Source organism: Manis pentadactyla, chromosome 10 (genome assembly GCF_030020395.1).
Source record: "Manis pentadactyla isolate mManPen7 chromosome 10, mManPen7.hap1, whole genome shotgun sequence".
Classification (NCBI taxonomy): Eukaryota; Metazoa; Chordata; class Mammalia; order Pholidota; family Manidae; genus Manis; species Manis pentadactyla.
In genome coordinates, this window is record NC_080028.1 from 92,999,443 (window position 1) to 93,009,323 (window position 9,881).

General features: G+C 57.2%; 1 protein-coding gene across 5 annotated transcripts in view; it reads right to left on the reverse strand.

Annotated features, from left to right (window-relative positions):
* Positions 1-8,229, reverse strand: part of GTF2IRD1 (GTF2I repeat domain containing 1) — a 110,230-nt gene extending 102,001 nt beyond the window's left edge. For 2 of the 5 annotated variants that reach the window (XM_036887330.2, XM_057487228.1), the window contains exon 1: positions 7,784-8,229. The gene's annotated coding sequence lies outside the window, so the exon portion shown is untranslated. The remainder of the gene's footprint in view (positions 1-7,783) is intronic. The other 3 variants (XM_036887328.2, XM_036887326.2, XM_036887327.2) reach the window with 3 other exon arrangements.
* Positions 8,230-9,881: the final 1,652 nt, after the last annotated feature.

Below are 9,881 nucleotides of genomic sequence, written 5' to 3' on the forward strand. Positions count from 1 at the left end.
CAGCCCCCAGGAAGGGGCACTGGCCTCTGTCCCAGGGAACCAAGAGATCTCTCCCTTGGATATGCTGAGAACAGTGTCTCAGGGAGCAGCTAGCCCCAGGCTGGCAGGTGATGGACCAGGATCAGAGGGAGGATGTGGTTAGTCTACCTGCCCAGAGGGCTGCGCCACCAGCTGGAAGCCGGGGTGCACACAGAACAGAGGCAACCACCTCCTTCCCAAAGGCCCTGCCTCCCCCAGCCTGGGCCTCTCTGCTGAAAGCTGCCACACCTGAAAAACCAGCTCCTGGATAAACATGAGAGACACCAGACTGGGCCAGTCACAAGACCCCCTTGGAGCCCGCCAGGACCACCCTGGCACTAGACAGGATGGGCAGGGGTCCTGCCCACTCCAGGGAGCCACCTAGGAGCCCCCCAGGGCCCTTCTGCATGAGGCTTCCCTACCACAGTCCTTCTAGGCTGCCCACCAAGTACAGTCAGGGGCGGACCTAGGGGTCCTGCCTTTGAGGACACTGTGTGTGTAGGAGGCGGGTGCTGGGGGCAGCCCAGCTCACTGGGAAAAGGAAATGCCTTCCTCACAAAAAAATAAAGTTAAAACCCCAGATCTCTCAAGATACCCACACAGGCCATATCATCACCATGGGAGCTCTCCTGAGGAGCCCATGGGCCCTGGGAGAGCGACAAGCCCTTGCTGAGCCCCCATGCAGGGCAGCCCTGGCAGCCCCACATGGTACTGCTGCCTCCACTGTCTAGATGGTCAAACTGAGGCTCAGCCCGCCAGGCAGGTGGCAGGGCTGCAGCGGGTCTGACTAGAAGCTTCCGTGACCAGCTGAAAGCTCAGTGCTGCCGACACAAATGATCGGAAGGGCTGCTGCTCTTGTGGAACCAGCTACAGGCAAAGAGGGACAGCAAATGTTCTCTTCAGCCAGCACTGTATTTAGAGCCTGAAGAGGTAACTCAGGTAAAAGTTGCCCGAACTGGCTCACAGTGGGTACAGGTGCCTGGAGACCCACATGTCATCACCTCCCCCTTAACAGGCCCATGCCCCCCAGGGTTCCGTGGAAGCCCACCATCTGTGTAACCCCAGCTGAGTCTCACACTGGTCCTGCACACAGATGCTCTGTTGTCCTGCTCAGATGACCAGACCGAAGCTCAGAGGCATGAAATCAGCGTCCCAAGGTCACGTGGCCCCATCCTGTTTGACCCTAAACTATGCTCCTGACTGCAATGCCAGCCCCACTGCCCTCCTTCCCTACTCCCAGAGGAAGCCCTGCCCTTGTTTCAGGAGAACACAGAATTTCTACCCCCAGGCTAGAAAGCTGCATGTGTGGAGACCAGGGACACACTGCCAGGGACCCCAAACTCCCAGGGGAGTCACACAGAGAGGAGCAAGGGGCACAGGACACAGCAGCTCCCAGGCCTGGGCCACCCCGAGCCGAGTGGGTCCTAGAGCATCAATTGCTCCGGAGCCCAGCTGCACAACAGCGACTGCAGCCCCAGGGCAGCCGCAGGCAGGTGTAATTTCATCAGGGACTCGCTGTGTGTGTGAGTCACCAGAAACAGAGGATGAAATTCCAGCTCTGCGGACAGAGGTGTGCAGCTCTCCTGGCTTGGGGTCAGCTCTCGGTGGGGGTGGCAGCAGTGGGGGGAGGCAGTGCCTTTGTGAAAATCAGAAAAAGGTCCCTGTTCTGAGAGAAATCTTCTGCATATGTGGATGTTTTATTGCCCTTGTCTAGCTTGGATTAACACATAGTCTACAGGCACACACCTGATCATCTACATTTGCTCTCTAACAACACTAAACTATGTTTTCTACCTTTTTCTCATATCTACCTACCACTTCAGCATTTTATTAAAAATAATAATAATAAAGAGAGAAATGTGGTATCCACATATAAATCAAGTATAAAAATCAAATGTGTATTCATATTTGAACTGACTGTTTATAGTTCATAATGCATGAGCAAAACCAAAAGTTTCTGTGATGACTGCCCTTGTACTGTTCACCATGTAACTTATTCACTATGTAAGAATTTGTTCTCCATGTAAGAACTTGTTCGTTATGCTTCAGAAGATTGGAGACTGACGAAAATTAGGCTTGGGGTGGATTAATGATTGTGCATTGAGCATTGACTCCCCTATACAGAATTTTATTGTTGTTAACAACCATTTGATCAATAAATATGAGAGATGCCCTAACAACAACAACCAAAAAAAAGTACACACTTCCAATTGTAAAATAAATAAGTAACCGGGATGTAATGTATAGCATAAGGAATATAGTCAAAATATTGTAACAACTTGGTATGGTGATAGCTGGTACCTAGAATTATCATGTATATAAATGTTGAATCACTGTGTTGTACACCTGAAACTAATGTAATGTAATACTGTGTGTCAACTACCCTTCAATAAAAAATAATTATCTAAAAAAAAAAAAAAAAAAGAAAATCAGAAAAAGGTACCCTCCTCAGGGTGGCTGGCAAGGACAGTGGGCTTGATCTCCACCCCCAGGAGAGTGGGGGCAACTCTGTGATGCACCCATACAATGGAATACTACCCAGCCACCTAAAGGAACCAGCTCCTGATACACCAAGGTGGAGAGACGTGTTATGCCCAGTATAGGAAGCCAGACTCAGGCTGCACACTGTGTGAGCACATTTGTGTGACACTCCAGCAGATGCAAAACTAGAGACACAAAACTAACCGGTGGTTGCCAGTGGTGGGGGAGGTGGGGGCTGGCTGCAAACAGGCTGAGGGGACTTTTGGGGGTCGTAGAATGTCTGATGTCTTGCGTGGTCAGGCTACGTGAAATGCGTGCACTTGTCAAGCTCCTTGGCCGGCATACTGAAGACCTGGGCATTTCATTACAGATCCCTCATCCCTTCACAACACATCTAATATCTTGTGGGGTGAGCCCCTCCTATGTGCCAGCCTGGGACTGGCTGCCAGGACTTGAGACCCTGCAGACACGGTACTGCTGTATGTTTCTCACTAGCTGGTGGAATGACAGATAGATACAGACCCCCCATGTGGCAGTTCTGCCAGAAAATGAACCTTCATACCCCACTAGACCCCAACCAGCAAACAGGCCTGGCTCTGCCCAAGCTCCCAGGAGAGCAGCAGTATGAAAGGTCTCCTCTGGAAGTGGGCCCAGAAGGGACAAGGTCCCAGCTGCCCCCAGCTCACAGCGGGCCCTCCCTCCCCAACTACACAGCCCAGCTGGGCGTCTGCAAGCTGCCTAGGACCCCAAGCCCTCAAGCCAGGACCTCCTACCTCCGGTTTTCCACCCTGTCTCCACCCCGGACCTGAACTGGGGTGACCCAAATACCCACGCTGTGGAGTAACCCCCCAAGGAACCACAGTGCCACCCCGGAGCTCTAGGAAGATAAGGGGTAGCATCTCCATTTTACATATGAGCACGTGGCCCAGACTGGGGGAAGAGGGAACGTGGATAACAAGACCCTACCCCTGCCTGCCCTACCCCCCCTACATTCCAGGGGCCTCAGCACCGCACAGAGGTCGGGGGCTCCTGCCTCAGTTGGCAGTGTGGCAGAGGGGCAGCTATTTCCAGAAACCATGGTGTCACTCACCTGACGCCCCTCCAAGGTAACAGCTCCTCAAAATGTGACCCAGACCAGTGAGGACCCTCCCTTACTAGGGGCCCCATAGGCAGGATCTCTGAGCCTTGAAGGGGGTAATCAGAGGAATGGCCTCCCAGGATTCAAGCCTGGCTCTGCAAATTTTAACTACAAATCCCAATCTGGTTTCTGAAAAGATGCCCCTGATGACTTACCCCCTCTTCCTCATCCCAACACTTCTGAATACACCATATTCTCCACAATAGCAAAGAAGATCCTGAAAACCTGGGCTTCCCAAGCTGGGGATCCCTGAGCCCCCCACACCACCCAGGCCTATAGGAAATCTGGACCCTTCCACCATAAACTAGAGAAAGCTTGACCAAGGAATTAGAATCAGTACTGATTCCAACTCACTCCAGGGCACCCAGGGAACTCCAGGCTCCAGCCACAGCCTGAGCCCCTCCCCAGCCCCCAACAGCTATAAGGTTGCCAAACAAAACACAAGACCCTGATTCAGTCTGAACTTCAGATAAACAACAGAAAAGTTTTTAGTGTAAGTTATGTCCCCAACCCTGCATTATTCATTGCTTATCTGAAATCCAAAGTTAACTGGGTAGCCCTATTTTTATTAGCCAAATCTGGCAACCCAAAGCAGGTGGTCCTGAAGGAGGGAGACAGGTGGGCACACAAATAGCTCTGGTCGGCCAGGCCTAGCTCCAAACCAAGAGGGTGTTTGGAATGAGAGTTCTGCTTACTGCTTGAGACACCCCCCCAACCCCCTTCCGGTCACCCCAGGCCTGTGTATGGACAGAGTACAGCTTCACCCAGTTCCTTCAGCAAATCTAACTCACCCCAGAGGGAACAAGGGCTCAGGCTCTTGCACTGCCCTCTCGCCGGTTGTGGCCCCTCTGCTGTCATCAGCCGTCACCTAGAGCACTGAGACTGAAGTCAAGTATTTCCCTGGGTGAGCATTAGGATCGCAAAGGGTCCCAGCCAGATACTGCTGCAAATGAGGGACTGGAGATCCCAGCAAGGGGGCTGGCTCCCCTGGACACCACCTGTTATACTGCCACCAAAGGGGGGACATCTCACTGTCTTCAGGTTTGTCCCCTACTGGGCTCCCACATAACCCAATCCTTTCCACCACTCTGTCCTGCTTATGAATTCCAGCCAGGAATTCCCTTCCAGTCTCCTCCAGGGTTCATGTCTCCTGGGCCCCATGTCCTCCCAGAAGGTCCCTAGCCCTGGGTCCTGGGTCCTGCTGTGCTCCCCAGAGTTTGTCAATCAACCCTGCAGGTCTTGCTTCTGGGGGCCCCTTGAGGCTTCCGCAGACCCATGGAGCTGGGCGCACGTGACTGGCTTGTCCCGGAGAACTTGGCTGCGATATGAGAGTTATGCCTCCAAATGGCCAAGAGTCCGAGGGCTGAAGGAAGCAGGACGGGTGACATTCAGGGAGCAAAACCCCTGGCTCAGATGTGGGGGAAGACACGGTCTGGGGTGATGGGGAGAGGAAGCCCCAGGGAAATGGAGAGCAGGAAGCTCAGGGAAAAACCCTGGGATTCCTACGATTGTGGGGGACATGCCCCAGAGATGGGACTTGAGGAATAGCGGAGAGTCTGCTTAGCAATGTGGGCCAGGGTTCTGAAGCAGGACTTCATTTATTCATTTCTTCACTGAAGTAGCCATTCGGTGAGTACTGGGTACCAGCCCTGGGGCACCAGGGATTCAAAAGCAAGGCTCTGCTCCTGCCCCGTCCCTTGTGTACCTGGGAAGACAGACATGTAACTTCTGAGGGAGTTCAATGTTGGGACAATGGAAGGACAGGATGTCATGGGGACACAGAGCTAGCGTGTTGGCCACCGTGAGGATGGAGAAGGCTTCCAGCCCAAGGATAAGACAGCCAGCTAGGTCCTGAAGGAGGAGAGCAAAGAGGCAGGTTCTTCAACCCCTACCCCCACCCCAGCCAGGCAGAGCCATTAAAGGAAGCCCCTCATCCCCCACAGGGGAAGGGTGGGAAGAACCTTCCAGGTAAGGGGAACAGCATGTGCAAAGGCCTTCCAGGAAAACTGCAGGCTTCCAGGATTGATTGAGGAAGCAGATGAGAGCCAGAGGAAATGAACCAGAAACCAGAATGAGGATGGACCAGGAGATGTGGTCTGCGGTTCCAAGGTCACGCTTAGCACATGAATGCCCCAAGCCATCACCCACCACTTCACCCTGAGACCTTCGCCTGGAGTGTCGGACAACCGGGCCACCACAAGACTGTAGACACCCTTGCTGCTGGAGACAGGCAGGCTGCAAGAACAGCTGCCTCTGAGACCCCTACAATTAGTCTGCCTTTCGGAGCATCAAACACTGACAACCGTCACTGTGTCAGGCTAACCTGGCTCTGGGAGACTGCCTTATAGGAACAGATAAAAAAGTATTTGTGATCAGCACATTGCAAATAAACGACCCTTCCTCGAGCTCTAAGAGCAGTCCCCTTAAGTAGGTTAAGCATGCCCCCACAAGGAAGACCCAGTTTTGCAGCCTTTGGCCCCAAGCTTCCATGTTTTAAATGAGCGGGCCATGAGTGGCTGCATAGTTCCAGTCCTTGATTGTTTCCTCCACTGGGGTCCTCTGAGTCAGATCGCGACTTTCTAGGTCACCCTCAGAGCAGGCTGCAGAATGGGGTGCAGTCTTAAGCCCTGCACATCCCAAAAACAGGTTGGGGGTTCCAACACCTGTCATCTTGGGCCCAAGCCTGTCTCTTGGTCCAACAGTCCCTTTTCAGAAGAGGTCAGAGTCCACCTCACACCCTCCTGGGCCCCACACTAGGTGGCTCATCCTGGCCACCTGACTGCCCCCATCCTTGATGGCCCTGTGCCCAGCCCCTCTCCACCAGCAGCCAGCAGCCTCCCAGCCACAGCCACCTCCTGTTCCGAATAAATAAATCGATGGAAATGCCCTTTCCCTTTGGGAATGACGCTGCTGAAATAAATGGGCTGTTCCGAGGCACCTCCCAAGCCCCGAGGCCCTGGGCGAGTGCCGAGGAGCAAGCAGTCCTAGCCACGGGGCAACCAAACACTCGGAAGGAGATGATGGCCAGAGGGGGTCACAGCCCGTCCAGCCACCCCTTCCTCCTGCGGTGAGCAGTAAGAGAAAGCCCCACAAATGCCCACTCCTCCAGAAGCTTGTACAGGTCTGCCCCTCACCCTGCTACCAGGCCCAGGGCAATCCCAGGGCAGCCCCACACCCCACATCACAGGTACCACCCATCTGAGGCCAGGGTCCTCCAGGAGCCAGGCAGGGAGATGCTGACATGCTGACCTGCTTCACTTGGGCTACGATGAGGACACAGGAGCCTCCCACCCCAGGTCTCCTCCCGGGAGGCTGGGTCACACGGCCGGACATGCACAGCTTAAGCCCACTCCATTAGCTGCATGGTCCCCCCTGCCCTGGGCCCAGGCCAGGGCATCGTCCCTCTCCTTGGCTGCAGGCCAGGCTTGGAGTCCAGGAGAGGCGACAAGCCCATCATTCCAAAGGACTCAGGCTGGGGGGTGGGCATCAAGCACCCTGTGGCCCCTCCACCGGCCTCCCACCCAACTGCAGGAACTCACAGACCACCCACAGACAGGGCACCCCAACTTGTTCCTCTTAACGCTTTATGTTCCCCATTGCCATCCTTTGAGTCTCCTCCCCTCAACCGGAGGTTCAGCTGCCACACTGCTTGGGTCAACCCTGCCCTGAGGGCTCTAACAGGAACCACTGTGCTGGGGCAGTACTCCTGTGTTGGACTCTGCCTGTGCGCGGGGGGCCCGGGTCAGGAGGTGGCCCAGCCCGAGGGAGGCAGAGCTGGGGGGGCGGAGACCCGCGGCCTTCCCAGCCCCCTCTGCTCCCACACTGGCGCCCGCCGCCACGGGCAGCAGAACTGACCTCATTCGCCAACTGCAGCAGCCTGCGGGCGCCCGCTGCCCGCCCGGGGCGCCCCCCACCTCCAGAAGGCCAGGGGTGACAGCTCCCGGCTTCCAGCACCCCCTGGCAGGTGGGGGCGGCCGTCCCTCCCCTCCCCCCGACCCGAATTATAATCCCAGTCACGTGCCTCCCAATGCACCTAAAATCCGGACCCAGATTCTGTAACACCTTGAGGGGGAGGGGCGGGGGCCACGGAGGTGGGAGAAGGCGAGAAGGGCCTCTGCGCCCGCCCCCCGCAAAAGTTTCTCCTACCTTGGAGGATCCCCAAGCGCTCCTGCCAGCGGCGCCCCGGCCCCGGCCCCGGCCCGCGGCCAGGACTCAGCCTCCTGCCGCTGCCTCCTTAATTAATCCGGGAGAATGAGGGAAGGAGAGGCAGAGGGAGGCGCGGGCGGGCGGGAGGCGCGGCGGAGGGGCGGGCGGGGGAGCGCGGGGCGCGGGGCGCGGGGCGGGGCGGGGCCGCGGCGGGGGCTCTCGGGCCGGCCGGGGGGCTGGCGCTCGGCGGCCCCCACCCCCGGCGCGGGCTGCGGCGGAGGGCGGGGCGCGGCGCGGGGCGCGGAGCCGAGAGCGGGAGCGCAGGGAGGCTCTTTGTTCTGTAATCCCAGTAAGATTGCCAGCCATTCGCCCCGGCCCTAATCCCAGCCCCGCGCAACACCACCCTCCATTGGCTGCCATTTACATACAGGATTAGCCCGCCCGGCCCGCCCCGCGCCCCGGCCTGGGCACCGCGGGGGGAGCGCCGCGCCCCCGCCCCGCCCCCGGCGCCCCGAGCGCGCGCCGCCCCAGCGCCCGCCGCCAGGGCGGCCTGCGGGAGGGGCGCCAGCGGCCTGGGTGCCCGCTGGCTGCCCGGCAACACCCCTCCGCCTCCCCAGCGCCTTCCCTTCTGGATTGGAGAGCCAGCTCAGAGCGGGGCGCGGGGCGCGGGGCTGAGGGTCAAGGTCACCCAGCGGGCGCAGAGTGGATCCCAGGAGGAGAGTCCAGGGCCCTGCGCGTTGGCTGGGGAAACTGAAGTCCGCTCGCTGGTCACTCCCACCTTGTCTGGGTTGTCTTCTGGTGGCTCGTCCTAGGTGCCTCTTTCAGCCTTTGTCCCCTGGGATGGGAAGGAAAGCAGTGACATGCCCAAGGTCACAGCAGACCCAGGTGGACACTCCAGGTCCCATCTTGTCTGGGGAGCCCTCCTTCTGATACCCGGACTCAGGCTTTCCCCCCCTGCCCCACATCCAGCCAACCTAGGCAATCTGGTAGCACTTTTCCCATTCTTTCCAAAGTCATACATCCTCATCCACCCCAAGGAGTCCCCTGAGCCTGGACCTAGGCCCCTGGCACACTGGGCACAGCTGATAGAGACACATGCCAGGCCGTCCCCAACCCCAGGGAACTCCTGACCCAGATGGACACACCCAAATGGTAGATTAGGAATCTCCTAGGTCCTAGCAAAGCCCAGACAGTCTTACCCCAGCCTCCTGGCCATGCAGTGGGCACTTGGTAAAGGGTAACGTTGGCTGACCAGGTGTCCCCCTGGTGAGCCCACAGCCCATCAGACAGAGCTCCTCCTGGGTAGGCCCGGTCCACAGTGCCCAGCCAAGTCTGAGCCCAGAGAGACCCTTGCACCCACGGAATGCCTTGCCCACAGATGGTGTTGGCCAGAGCAGCGGGGACTGGGAATGAGGTCACAGACATTCCCTCTACCCCATGCTTCCCCTTGCTCTCTTGGGGCTACTTGCCAATCCCCCTCATTGCCAGGAGGTCTGGGGATACCTCAGGGCACCCAATTCCCCACCTGCCCTATGCAGGCCTTGTTGTGGCAGCAATGGCTGAGGGGAAGAGCACAGATCTGGATCTGACTGGGGGTGTTCAAATCCTGGTTCCCTCTTACCACCATGTGACCTTGGGCAAGGCAGCTCTCCATTTCCCAGTTCTCTGTCTCCATTTTCCCCTTCCCACAGCCTCTCAGTCAACCAGACTGTGGCCACACAGTGGGTGACAGTGGTGATGGGCACCCTTGTTCAGCATCTATTAGGTGTTGGTCATATTGCATGCATATAAGATCTCTGTTCTTTACACTAAACTGGTGGCAGGGTGGGTTGGAGGTGTCCTCTTGGCCTTGTTTTACAATGAAGTGAAGTGACTTTCTTAGGGACATACATCATGTCAGTGATGATGCTGGAACTGGCTCCACAGCCCTGGTTCTGCCCAGTGACCTGTGGTCCCGCTGTTACATCTGCATCGGCCCGTGAGGTGTTGGGGGTAAGGCATGGCCTCAGAGGGCCCAGCTAAGGGAACGTGGTCTGAGAAAGGACTGGCTGGCCGGCAGGCCTGTTGGTTTATGAGCAGAATGCTTCCTGCGCTCCCT